Raw genomic sequence first — 23,141 nt, 5'->3', positions numbered from 1 at the left:
CGAGTACCTGTCACGGCACATCAGTACCCGAGTACCTGTCACGGCACATCAGGGTACCCGAGTACCTGTCACGGCACATCAGGGTACCCGAGTACCTGTCACGGCCCATCAGGGTACCCGAGTACCTGTCACGGCCCATCAGGGTACCCGAGTACCTGTCACAGTCCATTAGAGTACCGAGTACCTGTCACAGTCCATTAGAGTACCGAGTACCTGTCACAGTCCATCAGGGTACCCGAGTACCTGTCACAGTCCATTAGAGTACCGAGTACCTGTCACAGTCCATTAGAGTACCCGAGTACCTGTCACAGTCCATTAGAGTACCGAGTACCTGTCACAGTCCATTAGAGTACCGAGTACCTGTCACAGTCCATCAGGGTACCCGAGTACCTGTCACAGCCCATCTGAGTACCCGAGTACCTGTTCCAGTCCATCTGTGTACCAGAGTACCTGTCACAGTCCATCTGAGTACCTGAGTACCTGTCACAGTCCATATGAGTACCTGTCACCGCCCTTCAGAGTACCCAAATACCAGTCACCAAACCATCAGAGTACCTGTCACCAGGCCATCAGAGTACCCGAGTACCTGTCACCAGGCCATCAGAGTACCCGAGTACCTGTCACCAGGCCATCAGAGTACCCGAGTACCTGCCACCAGGCCATCAGAGTACCCGAGTACCTGTCACCAGACCATCAGAGTACCCGAGTACCTGTCACCAGACCATCAGAGTACCCGAGTACCTGTCACCAGGCCATCAGAGTACCCGAGTACCTGTCACCAGGCCATCAGAGTACCCGAGTACCTATCTCCAGCCCATGTCTCATAGAATATACGTTGGGGTTTTTGCTTTCCAAAATGGGGTCATTTTGTGGGTAATTTCACTGTCCTGGTGGTCCAGGACCTTCAAAAGTGTGATGGGTAGGAATGAAATGAGATGTGTCATTTATGCTCCTAGAACGCCTGAACATACTACTTCAATGTTCGGCCTCTCTATGTGGCCAGGCTGTGTAAAAGTCCTACACATGTGGTATCGCCATACTCAGGAGGAGTAGCAGAATGTATTTTGGGGTGTAATTTTTGCTATATACATGCTATGTGTTAGAAATATCTTATAAATTGACAATTTTGTTTTAAAAAAAAATGCGTTTAAATTTTTTTCCACATATTCCAAAAACTTCTGGAAAAAAATGAACCGTTCAAAAGACTCATTATGCCTCACAGATTATACGTTGGGGTGTTTTCTTTCCAAAATGGGGTAATTTTATGGGAAATTCCATTGTCCTGGTACTCCAGGGCCTTCAAAAGTGTAATAGGTGGTTGAGAAATGAGATGCGTAATTTTTGCTCGTAGAACGTCTGAAGGTACTACATCAATGTTAGTGCTCTGTATGTGGCCAGGCTGTGTAAAAGTCCTACACATGTGGTATCGCCGTACTCGGGAAGAGTAGCAGAATGTATTTTGGGGGGTAATTTGTTGTATGCATATGCTGTGTGTGAGAAATAACCTGATAATATGACAATTTAGTAAAAAAAAATAAAAAAAATAAAAAAATCTTCATTTTGCAAAGAATTGTGGGAAAAAATGACAACTTAAAAAAACTCACCATGCTACTTACTTAATACCTTGGGATGTCTACTTTGTAAAAAGGGGTCATTTGGGGGGTATTTGTACTTTCCTGACTTGTTAGTGTCTCAAGAAATGAGGTACACCTGATGTACTGAAGGCCTGATCAGAAGTGATCAATTTTCAGTGATTGGCACCATAGTTTGTAGACTCTATAACTTTCACAAAGACCAAATAATATATACTAATGTGGGTTATTTTTACCAAAGATATGTAGCAGTATAAATTTTGGCCAAAATTTATGAAGAAAAATTACTAATTAGCAAAAATTTATGACAGAAACGAAGAAAAAGGAATTTTTTTTCACAAAATTTACGTTTTATTTTATTTATAGCACAAAAAATAAAAAACCCACTAGTGATTAAATACCACTAAAAGAAAGCTCTATTTGTGTGGAAAAAAGGACGCAAGTTTCATATGGATACAGTGTAGGATGACTGAGTAATTGTCATTCAAACTGTGAGAGCGCTGAAAGCTGAAAATTGGTCTGGGCAGGAAGGGGGTGTAACTGCACTGTACTGAGGTGGTTAAAAAGATTGAAAAAGTCTGACGTAGAAGATGCCTCAATTGGACATATTCTGCTGCAGGTATGAATACAGTTTTCTGGGCCATACCACAGATACAAACAACAAATCACATACACATATGTGGTATTTTTGCAATCGTCAGTAGCAGGAGAATTTATTTTGGGTTGTTCTTTGGTGGTAAATTATGGTAATACAGTAAAACCTTGGATTGCCAGCATAATTTGTTCCAGAAACACGCTTGTAATTCAAAGCCCTTGTAATTTCCCCATAAGAAATAATGAAAACTTGAATGATTCGTTCCACAACCATGTTGTATTCATAGGTCCTTCCGTTTATAGTCCATATAAAAAGATTCAAGCAATGTGACCAGGTTTTGTAACCATAAAATGTCCATCAACAAATGGAAGCCTCCACAAGGGGATTAGAAACAAAATCTTGGGCCTGTTTTATCTGATAATAAAAAAAATTAAAAAAATATAGAAATATTCATTACCATTTATCACAAAAGGAAAGCCCAATTTTTTTTTCCAAAAAAAAAAAAAAAAAGTCAAATCCACCTGGATATAAAAAGTAGTTGCAATATGTTCAGTTTTACTAACCAATGTCAAAGTTGCAAACTTGTCTTCGGGTGTTAAGATTTATTTCACCCTCGATCATGGAGAGGTGAACGAACCCGTTTATTTGCATTGAAGGGGTTCGCTGTAGAGAGGGAGGTCTTTTCCTGTTATGTACCATTCAATCCTCGAATAATAAATACATGCGTCTCATTTCTTCGCGCGGTTCCTTTTCTGCATTCTCTGCTCCCTAGTAGAGTCAGGCTGATTATTTGCTCCAGTCGAGCCTGAAGTTTGGTAATTGCTGAGCATCAAGAGGTTTTTTTCTTTTTTATTTAATGGAACCTATCCAGGGTGATGCCTTCACATTTAATCGTTCCTTTTCTGTTGTATTAGGAGACGGTGTGAATGTACTTAGAGTGACCTCTGAATGGCGAGGTGTGCTCGCTCCGTACTTTCCATCCTTTAATGAGAATCACGCCTCTTGCCTCCTCCATTTCCATGTAATAATGTTTATGCTTCATTGATTCGCCTCGAACTGAGTTTTTTTTCTCTTCGGCGAGATGCTCTCAGGGAAAAGGACGTATGTAGGAGAATGTTGAAAAGTGCAAAGTGTCTTCTAAACGGCCATTTTACGCGGTTTTGTCAAAGGCATGGAGGACGTCTCACACGTTTAAAAAAATAAAAATAAATGAAAAGGTCGTAAAAAGTTAAACACATAGTTTTAAGGTGGATCATAAATGAGCAGATATTTCACTGAGTGGTTTAAGCGTCCAACCTCAAGCACATTGCCAGAAACCGGGATCTTTCTTCCATTTCAAATCCATTTACGAGGAGCTCACAAGCCTGAAAAAATAAAACAAAGAATAATCGCGTCTAATTAGCAGACCCCCAACATATATTTCCCAGGGGACCCCTACATGTACTACCTGGAAAATCCTTACATTTACTGCCTTTAATACCCTGACATTATTTGTATGGGAGACCCTTACGATTCCTTCCTGGAAGATCCCTAAATATTCTGCTTTGGAGATCCCTACGTATACTGCCTGGGAGACTCCCACATGGACAGCCTATACTAGTCTTACATCTTCTGCCTGGGAGACCCCTGCATCTACTGCCTGGAAAATCCCTACATTTACTGCCTGGGAGATCCCTACATCTTCTGCCTTGGAGACCTCTATATGTACTGCCTAGGACAGTGATGGCGATCCTTGGCACCCCAGATGTTTTGGAACTAAGTTTCCCATGATGCTCATGCACTCTGCAGTGTAGTTGAGTATCATGGGAAATGTAGTTCCAAAACATCTGGGGTGCCAAGGTTTGCCATCACTGGCCTAGGAGATCCCTACATCTACTGCCTTGGAGCCCCCTACATGTACTGCCTATACTACGCTTACATGTTAGGCCTGGGAAACCCCTTATGTGTACTGCCTGGAAAGTCCCTAAATGTTCTGCCTTGGAGACCCCTACATGTACAGCTTATAATACTCTTACATGTTCTGCCTTGGAGACCCCTTCATGTACTGCCTGGGAGACTCCTATATGTACTGCCTACAATACACAGGTCCATAAAGATACGGATGAGCGAGTTTGTGGTGGAGGAACTTGAGTGCCCTGCACAGAGTTCTCATCTCAACCTGATAGAACACCTTTGGGATAAATTAGAGCGGAGACTGCGAGCCAGGCCTTCTTGTCCAACATCAGTGCCCGACCTCACAAATGCGCTTCTGAACGAATGGTCAAACATTCCCATAGACACCCTCCTAAACCTTGTGTACAGCCTACCGTGAAGAGTTGAAGCTGTTATAGCTGCAAAGGGCGGAGCCAATTCAATATTGAACCCTACGGACTAAGCCTGGGATGCCATTAAAGTTCATGTGCGTGTAAAGGCAGGTGTCCCAATACTTTTGACAATATAGTGTATTTAAAACATCCACAAATGGAGGTTCCCAAAATGAACATCAAAGATCACTGTGTAGATAAGGGAATGTAATGTCCCAAAACTAGTAACCGTACGATGAGTAGCCCAAAAGATGTCACTCATACATAGTATATTCCAAGATATCATTCGAGTTGATAAACGGTGAAAAAGGGGAAGGTGAATGAGGGGTGGTGGTATGGACATAGCCTGCAGGAACTGTATTTCATCCAGAATACTGGTAATATATATATATATATATATATATATATATACTGTATATATTCACCAACAACATCATTATGTCCTTCTAGATGTGGATAACAGCCTCTCCTGAAATTAGCAGAAGTGACTAAGGCTGCACACAGTCCAAGGGCTCATTAAAATAGCCATGTATGAGGTGTAGTCTGGTGTACCCCCCGGGGAACGCATCTAACAAGTGAGCTTAAAATTTACTCAGCGTAACATTATCTTTCACAATATAAAAAAAAAAAAAAAAATTGGGCTAACTTTACTGCTGTCTTATTTTTTAATTCAAAAAAGTGTATTATTTCCAAAAAAAGTGCGCTTGTAAGACCAATACGGTGTGACAGAAAGTATTGCAACGACCGCCATTTTATTCTCTAGGGTGTTAGAAAAAAAAAATATATATATATATATATATATACGGTATATATATATATATATAATGTTTGGGGGTTCTAAGTCATTTTCTATAAAAAAAAAAGCAAACGGTTTTTAACTTGTAAACACCAAATCTCGGAAAGAGGCTCGGTCCTTAAGTGGTTAAGGACCCTCGAGTACAAGTCATCTGGTCCTGGTGACTTATTAATGTTAAGTTTTTCAAGTCTATTTATAATTCTATCCTCTGTTAGCCATGAGAATGCTTCCTGTGATGAGTCATGAGGATAAACTTTGTAGTTTTGGTTACTGAAGCCCCCCAATTCCCTTGTGAAAACTGAGGTGAAGAATAAATTCAATACCTTCGCCATCTCTCCGTCCTTAGTAACCAGATTCCCCTCATCATTCTTTATGGGACCAATATGATCTGACCTCCCTTTCTTACTATTTATGTACTTAAAAAATGTCTTGCCATTTTTCTTACTCTCCTCTGCTATGTGCCTTTCATGTTCTATCTTAGCCGGCCTTAAAGCACCCTTACATTTCTTGTTGCATTCTTTGTAAAGTTGGAATGCTGATGATGATCCCTCAGCCTTGTATTTATTGAAGGCCTTCTCCTTTGCTTTTATATGCATTTTTACGTTGGAGTTAAGCTTTCCAGGACTTTTATCAGCTCTTTTAAATACATTTTTTTCATTGGGATCAGTTTAGGGAAGTTGGCTCTTTTGAAATTCAGTGTCTTTGAATTTCCCTTATGCTTCCTATTAGTGTGATTTATACCGAAACAAATTGACCTGTGATCGCTGTTTCCTAAATTGCCCCATATTCCACATCCGTGATCAGGTCTGTATTGTTGGTAATCAGTAGGTCTGGTAACCCTTTTGTTTCCAGTTGGTGCATTTACCATCTGACCCATGAAATTGTCCTGCAAGACATTTAGCAACTGGGGAGCTTTAGATGAATGCACGGTTCCTTCCACCCAGTCTATGTTTGGATAACTAAAATCCCCCATTATGATGACACTTCCCATACTTGCCGCTAATCCAAATTGTGATAGGAGGTCCGCCTCCTCCCTCAGGTTAGGGGGCCTATAGCAAACTCCCAGTATTACTTTCCCCTTAGTTTCATCCCTTTGCAGCTCTACCCATAAGGATTCCACCTCCTCTCTGGCGCCCTTATTGATGTCATCTCTCACATTCACTTGTACATCATTTTTGATGTACAGGCATACCCCTCCCCCTGTTTTACCCTCTCTATCCCTGCGATATAGGGAATACCCTATATACCCAATCTTGAGAGCTGCTGAACCAAGTCTCTGACATTCCCACAAAATCGGAATCCTCCTCGTACAGCAGTAGCTCTAGTTTTCTCACCTTGTCCGCCAGGCTCCTGCCATGGGTGAACATGCCACGTAGTGTAGACCGGTCGCATACTGTCTCCTTATTGGGTGTTCTGAGGTTACAAATAGGACTTGTCACTATACTTACCTGGGTTTTAGGTGCTTTAGTCAACCTACCACTAATGCCCCCCAATACTACCCTCTGGAATATGTTCCATGCTGACTATCTCTACCTCTGGGACCTCCCACCCATCACCTAGTTTAAAAGCCCCTCTAACTTTTTGGCCACCTTCACTCCCAGTAGATCTGCACCCTCCTTATTTAGGTGCAGTCCATCTCTTCTATAGAGCTGATGAGCGACTGAGAAGTTGGCCCAGTCCTACAGGAACCCAAACCCCTCCTTGCTACACCAGCTCCTCAGCCACTTGTTTACTTCCCTAATCTCCCTCTGCCTTTCTGGTGTGGCTCGAGGTACCGGTAGTATTTCTGAGAATGCTACCTTGGAGGTTCTTTTCCTCAAGTTAGCTCCCAAGTCCCTAAAATCGTTTTTTAGGGCAGTCCATCTTCCTCTGAATTTGTCATTGGTGCCAACATGCACCATGACAGCTGGGTCTACCCCAGCCCTTCCCAGTAATCTGTCCACCAAATCCGTGATGTGCTGAACCCGAGCGCCCGGTAAACAACATACAGTTTGGCACTTCAGGTCTTAGTGACAGATTGCCCTCTCTGTCCTTCTTATGCCGCGTGCACACGACCGGACTTTCCGGCAGACTAGGACCTAGAAATAGAACATTTTTCAAATCTGTCCGACGGACTCAATTCCTATTGGGAAACCCGTTCGTCTGTATGCTGGTCCAACGGACCAAATATGATGCAAGGGAAGCTATTGGCTACTGGCTATTGAACTTCCTTTTTTAGTCTTACGTCATCACGTTCAAAACAAACAGACTTTCCAACGGACTTAGTCCGTTTGTGTGTGGGCAAGTCCGTTCGTTCGGAAGGTCCGTCGGAACTCCGCCGAAAGTCCGTCGGGAAGACTGTCGGACCTAGTCTGCCAGAAAGTCCAGTTGTGTGTATAAGCCCTTGTACACACGGTCGGACATTCCGACGGAAAATGTCCGATCAGACCGTGTTGTCGGAATATCCGACGGACCAAGTTTTCCAGCTTGGCTATAAAACTTTCCGACAACATGATCCGATCGGACCTTGTCCGATCATGTGTAGAGAATTCCGATCAGACAAAGTGCCACGCATGCTCAGATCAAATTCCTAGACCAAAGCTATTGGCTACTAGCCTGAACGTAGTCCCGTCGTAACGAAATAACGTCATCACCTTCTCAACGATCGGATTTTCCGACAACTTTGTCCGACTGTGTGTATGCAACAGTTTCGGACAAAATCCGACGGATTTGGTTGTCGGAATGTCCGACCGTGTGTACAAGGGCTTAGAGTTGAGACCCCTACCACCAGAATCTGTGTTTCCTTTCCCCTGGCAGCTAGGGAAGTCCCTCAGCTCCAGCAGTGCTGGTCCCTGACTGGTTTCACCAATGTCACTCAGCGGGGGAGGGGGGTACTTATTGGGATGTTCCAGCCCAGGACCGGCCTCCCCGGCACTTTCCCCTCTACCCTTCCTGACTGTCACCCATCTACTCTGCTTTGGTGCCCGGCCTGCCCCTCTTTTATCTCCACCCACCTCTGTGCTGGCCCCTGCTGGCACGTGCCTAGTACGATCCCAACTCTCCTTTAGTATGGAGGGCTTCCATTAATTCGGTTATTTGCGAATTAATGAATTTCTCGAATTTCGTTGACTAAACGAATTCGGAAAGAAACAAATTGCACATGTCTAAAATGTACAACGTTTGGGGGTTTTAACTAATCTTCATGCCTATAATGTACATTTTAACTTGTGTGGGAAAAAAAAAAAAAACTCAACAACTAAATCCAATTCTTTTTTTTTACTTTTGGATACAATGGAGAAGGATTCCAACGCCTGTTTTTTTTTATTTTTTTATTGATAGACACAAAGAAACATAGAAAATTTACAGCAGAAAAAGACAGAGTGTTTAGGGTTGTTTTTGTTTGTTTGTTTTTTTTTTTGTTTTGTTTTGTTGCCATCCAATAATTTGTAGATGGTATAACTTTTTATTTTTATTTATTTATTTATTTATTTATTGTTTATTTTTTATTTTATTTCATTTTTTTTCCATTCAAAATTTATTAAAGGTAATACATGGTACATGTGATCATTGTTAACATAAATATAAGTGAAACATTGTCCAGTCAATACTGTTTTTTTTTTTATTTTTTTTTTTTTACTTTTTTTTTGTTTGTTTTGTTGCCATCCAATAATTTGTAGATGCTAAAACTTTTTATTTTGTATTTATTTATTTTTCCATTCAAAAGTTTATTAAAGGTAATACATGGTACATGTGATCTCTGTTAGCATAAATATAAGTCAAACATTGTCCAGTCAACACTGTAAAAAAAAAACAAAAAAAAAAAAAAACATCTTAAAGCGGTAGTAATCCCGCAATTTTTTTTTTTTTTTTTTAAACCTGCAAAGCAAAAGGCATAATGAGCTAGTATGCACCACATACTAGCTCATTATGAAATACTTACCTTAGAACGAGGCCCCGACATCTGGCCCGATCCACGCCGAGGGAGCCGACATGCTCCCTCGGCATCTCTTCCGGGTATCGCGGCTCCGGCGCTGTGAGTGGCCGGAGCCGCGATATCGTCACTGCCGCGCATGCGCGCGGGAGATTTCAGTCCGGTGTTTTGCCTAATAGTGTCCGCCTATCAAATGCTGTCCGCTCCGTACTGCGCAGACGAAGCTTCGGAAAAACTCCGAAGCTGAACGGCGCCTGCGCCGTGAGTGGAGGAGGTAGCCCCACTATCCAAGCGGACATAGGGTTAAGAATTTTAGAGGGCTCGGCCTCGCTCCGCTCGGCTCTTTTTTATTCTAACTCTATGTCCACTTGGATAGTGGGGATAGAACCTGGACTCACGGCGCAGGCGCCGTTCATCCTCGGCAATTTTCGGAATCTGTGTTCCTGTGTACTGCGCATGCGCAGTACGCAGGGGACACCATCTGATGGAGGACACTATTTTACAAGACACAAGCGCTGCTGGATTTTCACGGAGAGAACCCCCTTGTGCGCATGCGCCGCTGCAGTCAGCGGCGCATACCGAGGGGAATATCTCCTAAACCGTACAGGTTTAGGAGATATTTTTTTTACCTACAGGTAAGCCTTATTATAGGCTTTCCTGTAGGTAAAAGTTAAAAAATTGACCATACTACCACTTTAAGCCAAGTGTAGAAGATTTACAGACATATTTCTTTATTTTTAAGTTTAATTCTTTATTCGAAAGATGTTTCCATTTATAACAAAATATCTACATAATAACAAAAAAAAAAAAAAAAAAAAAGGAAATAGACCCATTTTAGAATAAACAAATAAAACAAAACAAATAAATAAACAAATAAAAACCAACCTCAAATCAAAACCAAACCTCACATAGCAAATATAACAGATATACCAGTAGGCGCTATCCCTTTTTTTAGCGCAAACCAATCAATATTTACTCTTAATGGTATTTTTTTTTTTTTACCAAAAATATGTAGCAGAATACAAATTGGCCTAAACTGATAACGAAATGTGATGTTTAAAATGTTTTCATTGGGTATGTTTTATAACAGAATAGTTTTTTTTTTTTTTTTCAAAATTGTCGGTCTTTTTGTTGATGTGATCAAAAGAAAAGAAAGCTCTATTGGTGGGGGGGGGAAAGGACATCCATTTTATTTGGGTACAGAGTCGCACGACCGCGCAATTGTCAGTTAAGGTGACGCAGGTCATGAAGGGGGAGGGTAAAACCTTGCGGGGCTGAAGTGGTTAATTCATGTAAATCTCCCTTTAGAATCAAACGAAGGGAGAATTTCCGTATCATTCACTAATAAGATGTTATACTTTTTTTTTTTTCTTTTTTTTTTTTCTTTTTATAGTTAACCCCCCCGGGAGGCGCAGGAGCAGTCAGAGGGAACGAGCGCTCCGAGAATCACAAAGAGGCCGCTGATGTCCAAAAAGCCAAGCGTGCGGTGAAGCGTTCTCCTCCCCCGTGTCTTCGCGTGACTTGTTTTCAGGCACGCCGCGCCGCGGATGCGATAATCCAATTCACTTCACTTCTCCAAAAGCTCCCTGGTGGTGCCCGGCATGGGGACAGGCTCATTTATTACCTTTTCTACGGCGCCTTTCTTTTCTTTTTTTTGTCTTTTTTTTTTTTTTTTGTCTATTAACTCTTTTAAAGTGAAACCTCGGGGCCGCTAATAACAGCGAGGTGTGGACTCTTCACGCTGGCTGAATGGTTGAAGCTGCGTTATCGTCAGCTCTACTCACCTTTACCCCTCATTCCGCTGGAGCGATTTATTCATACGATTCGACGGGTCAAGTCACATGACAAGTCGCAGTAGACATGTGCAGTTCGTTTCATTCCGAATTGAATTCAGTTTTTTGGAAATTTGGATGTATCCGAAATTCCGAATTACAATAGTACCGCGTTTAAACCAATCCGAAATAACGAAAAAAAAAATTCGGATGAAATTTGAATAGATTAGAATAGTTTTGGAATTGTTTTCCAAATAGAATAATATAGAATAGAAAAAAAAAAGAATATAATAGAATAAAACAGAATAGAATAGAAAAGAACATAACAGAAAATAAAAGAATATAATATAATATAATAGAAATGAATAGAATAGAATAAAAAAAGTATAGAATAAAATATAAAGAATATAACCATCTTCTGAAATTAGATTTTCAAATAGAATAAATTTGAATTTGAATAAATAAGAAAATTAATAGAATAGAATAAATATATATATATATAATAGATATTTATAGAATAGAATTGATTCAAATAGTTTTGGGATTGTTTTTCAAAGAGAATAAAATAGAATAGAAAATAAAAGAATATAATAGAATAAAACAGAATAGAATAGAAAAGAACATAACAGAAAATAAAAGAATATAATATAATATAAATTAATAGAATAGAATAAAAAAATAAAGAATATAACCATCTTCTGAAATTTGATTTTCAAATAGAATAAATCTGAATTTGAATACATAACAAAAAAATAGAATTCGTATTATAGTGATAAAAAAAAGGTTCGAAAAAATTAAATACACAATGGAAAAAGTCCCAATATAGATGTGATCCATCAAACGTATATGTGAAAATCCACCGGTGTGACCCTGAAGATCAGAAGATAGCCGGGAACAGCGCCACCGTAGATAGGAGGAGGCTTACCAGGACTTAATGACTCGGAGAGGCTTATACCACCCAAGTCCTAAAGGCTTGTTGGGTTAGTCAAACCCAATGGAGGCAGTTGGTCTTGGATACGTCTCAATTGATGGACACCAAAACATCAATGGGATATGGAATGTGGACCGTAAAAACTTAATTGGAGAGCAGAGGCTCTCCCCATCTGTTCAGACTAATGCCGTGTACACACAATCGGACTTTCCAGCAGACTAGGTCCGACAGTCTTCCCGACAGACTTTTTCGGCGGAGGTCCGACGGACTTTGCGAACGAGTGGACTTGCGCACACACGAACTGACTTTCTGGCAGACTAGGTCTGACGGACTTTCAGCGGAGGTCCGACGGACTTTCCGAACGAGTGGACTTGCGCACACACACGAACTGACTTTCCGGCAGACTAGGTCTGACGGACTTTCGGCGGAGGTCTGACGAACTTTCCGAACGAGTGGACTTGCGCACACACGAACTGACTTTCCGGCAGACTAGGTCTGACGGACTTTCGGCGGAGGTCTGACGGACTTTCCAAACGAGCGGACTTGCCCACACATGGACTAAAGTCCGTTCATTTTGAACGTGATTCCAGGTACGACGGCACTAGAAAGGGAAGTCAATCTCGCAGCTTTCATCGGTGAGATTGACACCTTACGAGTCCCGTCGCCTGGTATGGATTTTAAGGGGAACCTCCAATGCCAAAAAAAAGTTGTAGGGGTCCCCCCAAAGTCCATACCAGACCCTTATTCGAGCACGCAGCCAGTCAAGAAAGGGGGGGGGGGCGCTCCTGAGCCGTACCAGGCCGCATTCCCTCAACATGGGGGGGGTGGGTGCTTTGGGGAAAGGGGGCATCCTGCGGGCCCCCCACCCCAGAGCACCTTGTCCCCATGTTGATGAGGACAAGAGCCTCTTCCCAACAACCCTGGCCGTTGATTTCGGGGTCTGCAGGCGGGGGGCTTATTAAAGGGGGCACCCGGATTCCAATAAGTTCCCCGCCCGCAGACCCTGACAACCAACGGCCAGGGTTGTTGGGAGGAGGCCCTTCTCCTCATCAACATGGGGACAAGGTGCTTTGGGGTGGGGGGCCCCCCTTCCCCAAAGCACCCACCCCCCATGTTGAGGGCATGCAGCCTGGTACGGCTCAGGAGGGGGGGAGGCGCTCGCTCATCCCCACCCCCTTTCCTGACCAGCCGGGCTGCATGCTCGGATAAGGGTCTGGTATGGACTTTGGGGGGACCCCCATGCCGTTTTTTCAGCGTAGGGGGTTCCCCTTAAAATCCATAGCAGACCTAAGGGCCTGCAGATATGTACAGGACCAAGTCGCCGAGAACCAGCGTGATAGGATCGCGCTGGAAACATTCTCGCTGGCAGGTGCTGTAGCTGCCCTTGCATCGTATTTGGTCCGTCGGACCAGCATACAGACAAACGGGCTTCCCGATAGCAACTAGACATGTGCAAAAGGAAAAAATTTGTTTAGTTTAGTTTCGTTTTAATTCGTTAATTCATTAATTTCGTTTAGTTATATTCGTTAACTTCCTTAAATTCGTTTTCGGATTTCATTTAGTTTTCTACCGAATTCGAAAAATCGGCCACATCCGAAAATATTTCAACGAAATTCGAAAATATTTCTACCGGATTCGAAATGATTTCAACATGATTCGACATTATTTCAACCACATTCGAAAATATTTTGTGACCCAACTTTAGGGCCATGTATCTCGGGGTCACTTGGTGACAGAAACTCCAAATTTGGATATGTTGTATTGCTAGTATTATTGTGTTTGCATACCAAATTTGGGGTTTCTAGCTATAAGTGCCCCCGAGATATGTGGCCCCAAAATCGGGTTGCAAAATGTCATTCTCTGCTCTAATAACTAATAACATTTTGCGACTCGATTTTGGGGCCACATATCTCGGGGTCACTTATAGCTAGAAACCCCAAATTTGGTATGCAAACACAATAATACTAGCACTACAACATATCCAAATTTGTTTCTAGCACCAAGTGACCCCGAGATACATGGCCCTAAAGTCGGGTCACAAAATATTTTTGAATGTGGTTGAAATAATGTCGAATCATGTTGAAATCATTCGAATTCATTTCGTTATATTTCTTTCGTATTCATTGTAATTTGTTATTTTTTTATTTTTTTTTATTTTGCATCTTCGGCCGAATTTCGATTCGTTACGAAACGAATTGCACAAGCCTAATAGCAACTGGGTCTGGCGGACTTCCGGCGGGAAGATTTAAAACATGTTTCATTTCTAGGTCCGTCTGACTTTTGGGAAGAAAAAGTCAGACGCAGCCCACACACGATCGCATTGTCTGACGGATTCCGGTCTGCCGGAGCAAATCTGCCGGAAAGTCCGATCGCGTGTACGGGGCATTAGACTTCTTAGTCTGAACACATGAGGAGAGCCTCTGCTTTTCACGCTTTTTCACAGCGCAGTATATTATTTTTATTAGTCTTCCTAATCTGCCTCTTCCTGTTCCGCGGCGCCGTTCCGTCACTTCCTCCTTTTCGGGGAGCGGTCCCGGTTGTCTTCTGGGACATGTGTGCGTCCCAGAAAACCGCAGGGCCATTTACAAAGTGCCACGCGAATCTCACACAGTAGGAAATGGGCAGTGAAGCCGGATGGACGGATCTGCCTTGGGTGGGTGGGGGGGGGGTGACATTGCGGGCTCGCTGGACAGGTAAGTGTCCTTAATTAAAAGTCAGCAGCTACAGTGTTTGTAGTTGCTGACTTTAAAAATAAAAACGGCTGGAACACCGCTTTGAATCCCCTATCTTCCCGATTCCGATGCTCGGTTTGAACTTCAGCAAGTCGTCTTCTCCGCATCTCAATGCCTAAATGCGTTGAGTTGCTGCCGTGTGATTGGCTGATTCGCAATTTGTGTTACCGAGCAATTGAACAGGTGTACCTAATAAAGTGGCGGGTGAGGGGATGTAAGTCATCTGTGTATTTATCTGTTTGCCTCGAATTCAACTTTAAGTGAACGTCTGCACTTTAGTAAAAGAATAATGTGTTCCTTTGTACCCCGGAGGCCTTCTTTACACCATAACATAAAGAGCTCACTAATATATACAGTATATTGAAAGACACTTTCTGCTAAACATGGACTCTCCTTCCGTGAAGCCAATAACTGCATTAGTGACACTTGTGCGTTTTTTTCCGCACGTGGCGTAGCGCCGGCGCACCTGTCGCGCTGATTTGAATAAAAGTAACGGTAAAGCCATATGACGCCGCTTGAATTCCATTGTATCGATTTATCTGCTTTTGTCCAAGCTCCCCGTTGACTCCATTTATACTCCAAGGTCTGTGTGCTATTTACTATTCGTGGAGAAATTCACAGCATAATTAAATTCCTAGAAGGAGTCAATGGCACAATACAAACACAATAGACAAAACAAACGACGCCTGCTCTTTACCGGAGCGAAAGCGTTGAGATTACTGCAGTGTATTCATGACATATATATATATATATATATATATATATATATATATATATATATATATATATATATATATATATATGTGTGTACATATATATATATTTATATGTGTACATACATATATATATATATATATACAGTATCCCACAAAAGTGAATACACCCCTCACATTTTTGTAAATATTTTCTTCTATCTTTTCATGTGACAACACTGAAGAAATGACACTTGTCTACAATGTAAAGTAGTGAGTGTACAGCTTGTATAACAGTGTAAATTCGCTGTCCCCTCAAAATAACTCACACCCCTAAGTGAAAATGTCCAAATTGGGCCCATTTTCCCTCCTCCGGTGTCATGTGACTCGTTAGTGTTACAAGGTATCACGTGTGAATGGGGAGCAGGTGTGTTAAATTTGGTGTTATCGCTCTCAGTCTCTCATACTGGTCACTGGAAGTTCAACATGGCACCTCATGGCGAAGAACTCTCTGAGGATCTGAAAAAAAAAAAGAATTGTTGCTCTACATAAAGATGGCCTAGTCTATAAGAAGATTGCCAAGACCCTGAAACTGAGCTGCAGCACGGTGGCTAAGACCATACAGCGGTTTAACAGGACAGGTTCCGCTCAGAACAGGCCTTGCCATGGTCGACCAAAGAAGTTGAGGTCACGTGATCAGCGTCATATCCAGAGGTTGTCTTTGGGAAATAGACGTATGAGTGCTGCCAGCATTGCTGCAGAGGTTGTAGGGATGAGGGGTCAGCCTGTCAGTGCTCAGACCATACGCCGCACACTGCATCAAATTGGTCTGCATGGCTGTCGTCCCAGAAGGAAGCCTCTTCTAAAGATAATGCACAAGAAAGCACACAAACAGTTTGCTGAAGACAAGCAGACTAAGGACAGGGATTACTGGATGTCATGTGGTCTGATGAGACCAAGATAAACTTATTTGGTGTCAGATGGTGACAAGCGTGTGTGGGGGCAACCAGGTGAGGAGGACAAAGACAAGTGTGTCTTGCCTACAGCCAAGCATGGTGGTGGGAGTGTCATGGTCTGGGGCTGCATGAGTGCTTCCGACACTGGGGAGCTACAGTTCATTGAGGGGACCATGAATGCCAACATGTACTGTGACATACTGAAGCAGAGCATGATCCCCTTCCTTCCGTCCAGAGACTGGGCTGCAGGGCAGTATTCCAACATAACGACCCCAAACACACCTCCAAGACGACCACTGCCTTGCTAAAGAAGCTGAGGGTAAAGGCAATGGACTGGCCAAGCATGTCTCCAGACCTAAAACCTATTGAGCATCTGTGGGTAGAGGAGGCCCGTCCATAGGGGGTGCACGGGCACTAAACCCCACCCCCCACCCAGCCGTCACAAAAAAAATTCTAAAAAGGCCCCTTAAAAAAAATAGAAAAAAATGTTCCTTAAATGCACTGTGTTCGGGCGCTGGACACAGTACACTATGGGAAGCGCCACATCAATGCAATCACAAGATTGCAGACGCGGAATTCATTTGGAATGCACGGCCCGAGCAGAGCCCCCTGTAAGGTAAGTGAGGCTGCATTTGATGGGGCACAGTGAGGCTGCATATGATGGGGCACAGTGAGGCTGCATATGATGGGGCACAGTGAGGCTGCATTTAATGGGGCACAGTGAGGCTGCATATGATGGGCACAGTGGCTGCAATTAATGGCACAGTGGCTGTGATTGACGGTACAGTGAGGCTGCAATTGATGGGATTTTTTTCAGAAAAAATTTTGAGCACCAGCCGCCACGGTCTGTGGGGCATCCTCAAATGGAAGGTGGAGGAGTGCAAGGTCTCTAACATCCACCAGCTCCGTGATGTCGTCATGGAAGTGGAAGAGGCAACCTGTGAAGCTCTGGTGAACTCCATGCCCAAGAGGGTTAATTCTGATGGAAAATGTCCGATAGAGCCTACACACGGTCGGAGTTTCTGACAACAAGCTCCCATCAAACATTCCCTGTCAGAAAATGCGACCGTGTGTACGCGGCATAAGACTGGGATTAAAGTTCATGTCCGTGTAAAGGCAGATGTCCCAATACTTTTGACAATATAGTGCATTTGTAGATACCTCCTAGATAGGTTGCTGATTGATAAGAAAAAAAAAAAACTTAGTTTATGGCTGGGTGGTAGTCAGCCCAGTTTTGATTTGTCAGAAAGGAGCAGAGGGTGCCTCCATCTGTACACTGTGAAAACCAGCAAATAGTATAAATATAATAATGAACTCACATGTAGAAGAAGAAGAGTCAGTATGTCATCCATGAAGAACTTATTAGACATGTACACACTGAAATATTTCATCTGAAATATTTCATTTCGGGAATTTTGTTTTCGTCCGAAAAAAAATTTTATTTAGTTACTCCCGAAATTCTTTTTTATTTATTTAATTTAGTTAAAAAAGGCATTCGTCCAAAAATCCGAAATACTTAAGGTCGAATCTGTCATTGAAGGCTCATGCTGTCTGTTGAATGTTCTAAGAAGATTCGACGGAGCAGCGAAACTGTACGACGCCGCAATTGTACATTTCCGGTCGAATTTTCCGGCTACAAACTATAGTAGAATTCTAATGTTGTATGACACTAGTAATAATTATATTTATTAATTATTCTTACTAGTCAACCAATATTAGAATTCTTCTATAGCCTATGAGCGGAGCATTTGACCATAAATGTCCGCCCGCAGCGACTGCTTCGTCGAATCTTCATGTCGAATCTTTTTCTCTATATGTCAAATAATCTTTGACTAATAGAGTTAGGTTAGGCACAATTGACCTTTTTTGCTATTGTCTCTATAATGTTGAATGTTTTCTCTCTATGTCGAATCTTTTCTCTCTATGTCGAATCTTTTCTCTCTATGTCGAATCTTTTCTCCTTTTCTCCGTATGTAGAATCTTTTCTCTTTATGTCGAATCTTTTCTCCCTATGTAGAATCTTTTCTCCCTATGTCGAATCTTTTCTCCCTAAGAAGAATCTTTTCTCTCTATGTAGAATCTTTTCTCTCTGTGTAGAATCTTTTCTCCCTATGTAGAATCTTTTCTCTCTATATCGAATCTTTTCTCCCTATGTAGAATCTTTTCTCTCTATGTCGAATCTTTTCTCTCTATGTCGAATCTTTTCTCTCTATGTCAAATCTTTTCTCTCTATGTAGAATCTTTTCTCCCTATGTAGAATCTTTTCTCTCTATGTAGAATCTTTTCTCTCTATGTCGAATCTTTTCTCCCTATGTAGAATCTTTTCTCTCTATGTAGAATCTTTTCTCCCTATGTAGAATCTTTTCTCTCTATGTCGAATCTTTTCTCCCTATGTCGAATCTTTTCTCTCTATGTCGAATCTTTTCTCTCTATGTCGAATCTTTTCTCTCTATGTCGAATCTTTTCTCTCTATGTCGAATCTGTTCTCTCTATGTCAAATCTTTTCTCTCTATGTCGAATCTTTTCTCTCTATGTCGAATCTTTTCTCTCTATGTCGAATCTTTTCTCTCTATGTCAAATCTTTTCTCTCTATGTCGAATCTTTTCTCTTTATGTCGAATCTTTTCTCTCTATGTCGAATCTTTTCTCTCTATGTCGAATCTTTTCTCTCTATGTCGAATCTTTTCTCTCCTATGTCGAATCTTTTCTCTCCTATGTCGAATCTTTTCTCTCTATGTCGAATCGTTTCTCTCTATGAAGAATAATCTTCAACTAATAGAGCTAAGGTTAGGCACAATTGACCACAGGTTCGATGGACACAGATCGTTATTTTCAGCGTCATGTCGAATCTCCTATCTATATTGAACTTTTGCAACAAAAATAAAGCATTTGTTTATGTCGAATCTTTCAGTTTTCAGATTCTGCACGTTCGTTATCCTTTGTTGAAAACAATAACGAAAATGCCCAAAATTCGGACGAAAATGCATTCGGACAAAAACGAATGCACTTTTCTACTTGTTATCACTGGCAGAGAACGGCGTGCAAGCGGCTGGTGATAGGTTGCATTCGGCTGCTGGGTAGATGCGGAGGGAGGCACTGGGGCTTCGGGGACCTGGAACGCATGAAGCGCGGTGGGTGCAGCTGCTTCGAGGCGTCCTCTGCTTGCTCAGCAGTCAGCTGGTGTTATGCAGAGTTCAGCCGGGAAGCTGCTGGGCAGATGTTTCCCTCCACATCCACCCAGCAGCTTGTTCGAAAATCCAGAAATTCTAAATTCTGAATTTTAAAAATCGAAGATTCAAAAGAAGAACAAAAATCTGAAAATTTGAAAATCTTAAATAATAACTAATAATAAACGTAACTGCTAAATCAGAAAATTAAAAAATCCAGACATTTGGAAATTTTAGATTAAAAACATGAAAATTTGAAAATTCAGAAATTCAGAAATTCTAAATTTGAAAATTCGACAATTCAAAAGAAGAACAAAAATCAGAAAATTCAAAAATCTGAAATAATAACTAATAATAAACTTAACTGCTACTAACTATTAAAAAATAGGTAATTTGACAAATTTGGAAATATCGGAATTAACGAAAACCAGATTTTTTTCCGAATATTCGTAAAATCCAAATTTACGGACTTTCGCATTTTCTATTTCGGATTTAGAATTTTCAAAAATTAGAAAATCCAGAAATTTGGAAATTCTAAATTCTAAAATCATAAAAATTTGAAAATCTAGAAATTTGGATAAATTCTGAAATCCGAAAATTCTAAAGAACGAAAATCCAAAAATTTGAACATCTGAAATAATAACTAACTAATAACAAACGTAACTATTACTAACTATTAAATTATCGGTATTTCCACAAACCCGTTTAACAAATTTTTCTGAATATTTGGAATTTCTGAATCGCCTGCCATACATATACTGCGACAAGGTGGCTCTAGAACATGCTGCATTTTTCCTGCACTGGACTGTACTGGAACGCTATAAAACGCATAGTAATACAAGAAAAAGAACCGCTGCTCTAGGTGTATAGAGATAAGGCTGATTGGAGTATCTTGCAGAGTGCTAGCCCCGGCCCGCCTCCGTGGGAAACTTGGAAAGAAGAAAGAAATGGCGGCACATCCAGAACTGCCTTTTAGTTTGTTTCACTAAGGGCGCGTACACACGGGCGGACTGTCTGACGGACTTGGTTCGCTGAAACGTGTTTCAGCGGACAATCCGCTCGTGTGTGGGCTTCAGCGGACTTTTTCAGCGGACAGTCTGGCGGACTAATTCTTTCGAAATTTCCGTAATATTGTCCGTCCAAACTTGGTTTCAGCGGACAGTCCGCTCGTGAGTAGGCTAGTTCGACGGACTAAGTATGGCGCATGCTCAGAAAGGATTTACACGGCCGAAGGTTGCATTGCAGTGTATTGGACGTCGAATTTCTAGTCCCGTCGTACGTGCTGTACACGTCATCGCGCACGCTTTCAGCGGACTGTCTGTTCGTCGTGTGTGGTCAAGTCCGTTCATTCGAAAGTAGGACGGACTGTCTGTCGGATTGTCTGACGGACTTAGTTGGACGGATAGTCCGCCCGTGTGTACGCGGCCTAAGATAACAGCAGAGACACATCTTGTGCTTAATCATCGGTAATGAGGATCATGCGTTATGATCGGCATTCGTTACTTCAGATGCATTCATTTTTGTTACGTTCACTAACAGTTATTTCAGCCAAATTTGAAATGAAATTCCAATACCTATAATTTAATAGTTTATAACTATTATTATAGTTTATTATTATTATTATCATTGTTATTATTTATTAGTAATAAATAATAATAATAATAATAACAAAATATATATATATATATATATATATATATATATAGTTAATAATTTAATTATAATAGAAAATATGAAAAACCAAATTATCCGAATGTAGTAGATTTGTTAAACTCGTAGGTTGAATCATTTTTCGTTCTTTCGGATTTTCACTCTTTCAGATTTTCACTTTTTCTGATTTTCAAATTTTTTGATTTTCACATTTTCGTTCTTTCGGATTTTTGTTCTTATTTTCAGATTCTCATTCTTTCAGAATTTTAGTATATTCTGATTTTCGTATTTTTGTTCTTTTGGATTTTTTGGTCTTATTTTCGAATTCTCGTTCTTTCAGATTTTCGTATTTGGTTCTTTCGGATTTTCGTTCTTATTTTCGCATTCTCGTTCTTTCAAATTTTCGCTCTTATTTTCGGATTCTCGTTCTTTTGGATTTTCGTATTTTTGGATTTTCATTATTTCTGATTTTCATTCTTTTGGATTTTCATTCTTTCTGATTTTCATTCTTTGGGATTCTCATTCTTTCTGATTTTCCGATTTTTTGTATTTTCGGATTTTTGTTATTTTGAATTTTTGTTCTTTCTGACAATTCGTTTCCGTATACAATTGTCAAGAGTCTTTTGTTCGGATGCTTCAGGATGAACGAACATGCTGAAATTAGTCCGAAAACAAATTTGTAACGAAACAAATTGCACGTGTCTATTACTAACTGTGGGGGAGGTGCATTGACTGGGGAAAGGTAAAGATACCCGTGTTTCTGCTTAGCAGGAACACAGGATCAGTATATTCCCCTCTCACAGAACGGCGATCTGCCTTGTTTGCATAGACAGACCACCATTCTGCTTGTCTCTTGAACTGACATTGCATACGCCGGACCCACTGATTGGCTCCCGCTGTGTCCAATCACAGTGGGAGCGGGATGCTGGCCGCACACGCCCCTGACCCGGAAGTGTCTGAAGTGTCCAGCGGTGCGCATGCGATGGCAAATTTAAAGGGACGTACAGGTACGCCCATTTGCCTGTCTGCGCCATTCTGCCGATGTACATCGGCGTGCGCCGGTCGGGAAGTGGTTAAAAAACAGTGTAAAAAAAATAAAAGGAAAAAAGACAAATGACATTCCATTTGTTTTTTAATTGCATTTTAGTGTAAATATGAGATGTGAGTCTTTTTGACCCCAGATCTCATATTTAAGAGGTCCTGTCATGCTTTTTTTCTTTTACAAGGAGATGTTTATATTCCTTGTAATAGGAATAAAAGTAACACATTTATTTTTTTAAAGAACAGTGTAAAATAAAATGACATTCCATTTTTTTTTTTATTTAATTGCATTTTAGTGTGAATATGAGATCTGATGTCTTTTTGACCCCCCAGATCTCATATTTAAGAGGTCCTGTCATGCTTTTTTCCTTTTACATGTAGATGTTTACATTAATTGTAATAGGAATAAAAGTAACACCATTTAAAAAAAAAAAAAAAAAAAAGAACAGTGTAAAATTAAAAAATAAAAGGAAAAAAGCAACATTTTTTTTTTTCAAATGACATTTATATATATATATATATATATATATATATATATATATATAATTTTATTTTTTTTAATTGCATTTTAGTGTAAATATGAGATCTAAGGTCTTTTTGACCCCAGATCTCATATTTAAGAGTTCCTGTCATTCTTTTTTTCTTTTACAAGGAGATGTTTACATTCCTTGTGATAGGAATAAAAGTAACAGCATTTTTTTTTTAAAGAACGGTAAAAAAAAAAAAACGAAAGGAAAAAAGCAACTTTTTTTTTTTTCAAATGACATTACATTTTTTTTATTACGTTTTAGTGTAAATATAAGATTTGAGGTCTTTTTGTCCCCAGATCTCATATTTAAAGTGGTTTGGTACCTAAAAATGAAAGTTCATGTTATTAAAATCAACAGATAGCATACTTACCTAAACGAACCCTGAAAAAAAAATATATTATTTACTTACCTTTTATTTCTGATGTTTCAACTGACTTCCGGGTTGTCCTCCCGTGGGAGTAGGCGTGGCTATCGT

This window comes from Lithobates pipiens, unplaced genomic scaffold (genome assembly GCF_037356315.1).
Source record: "Lithobates pipiens isolate NorthernLeopardFrog02 unplaced genomic scaffold, aLitPip1_a1.2 Scaffold_22, whole genome shotgun sequence".
Classification (NCBI taxonomy): Eukaryota; Metazoa; Chordata; class Amphibia; order Anura; family Ranidae; genus Lithobates; species Lithobates pipiens.
This window is presented reverse-complemented; position numbering follows the sequence as displayed.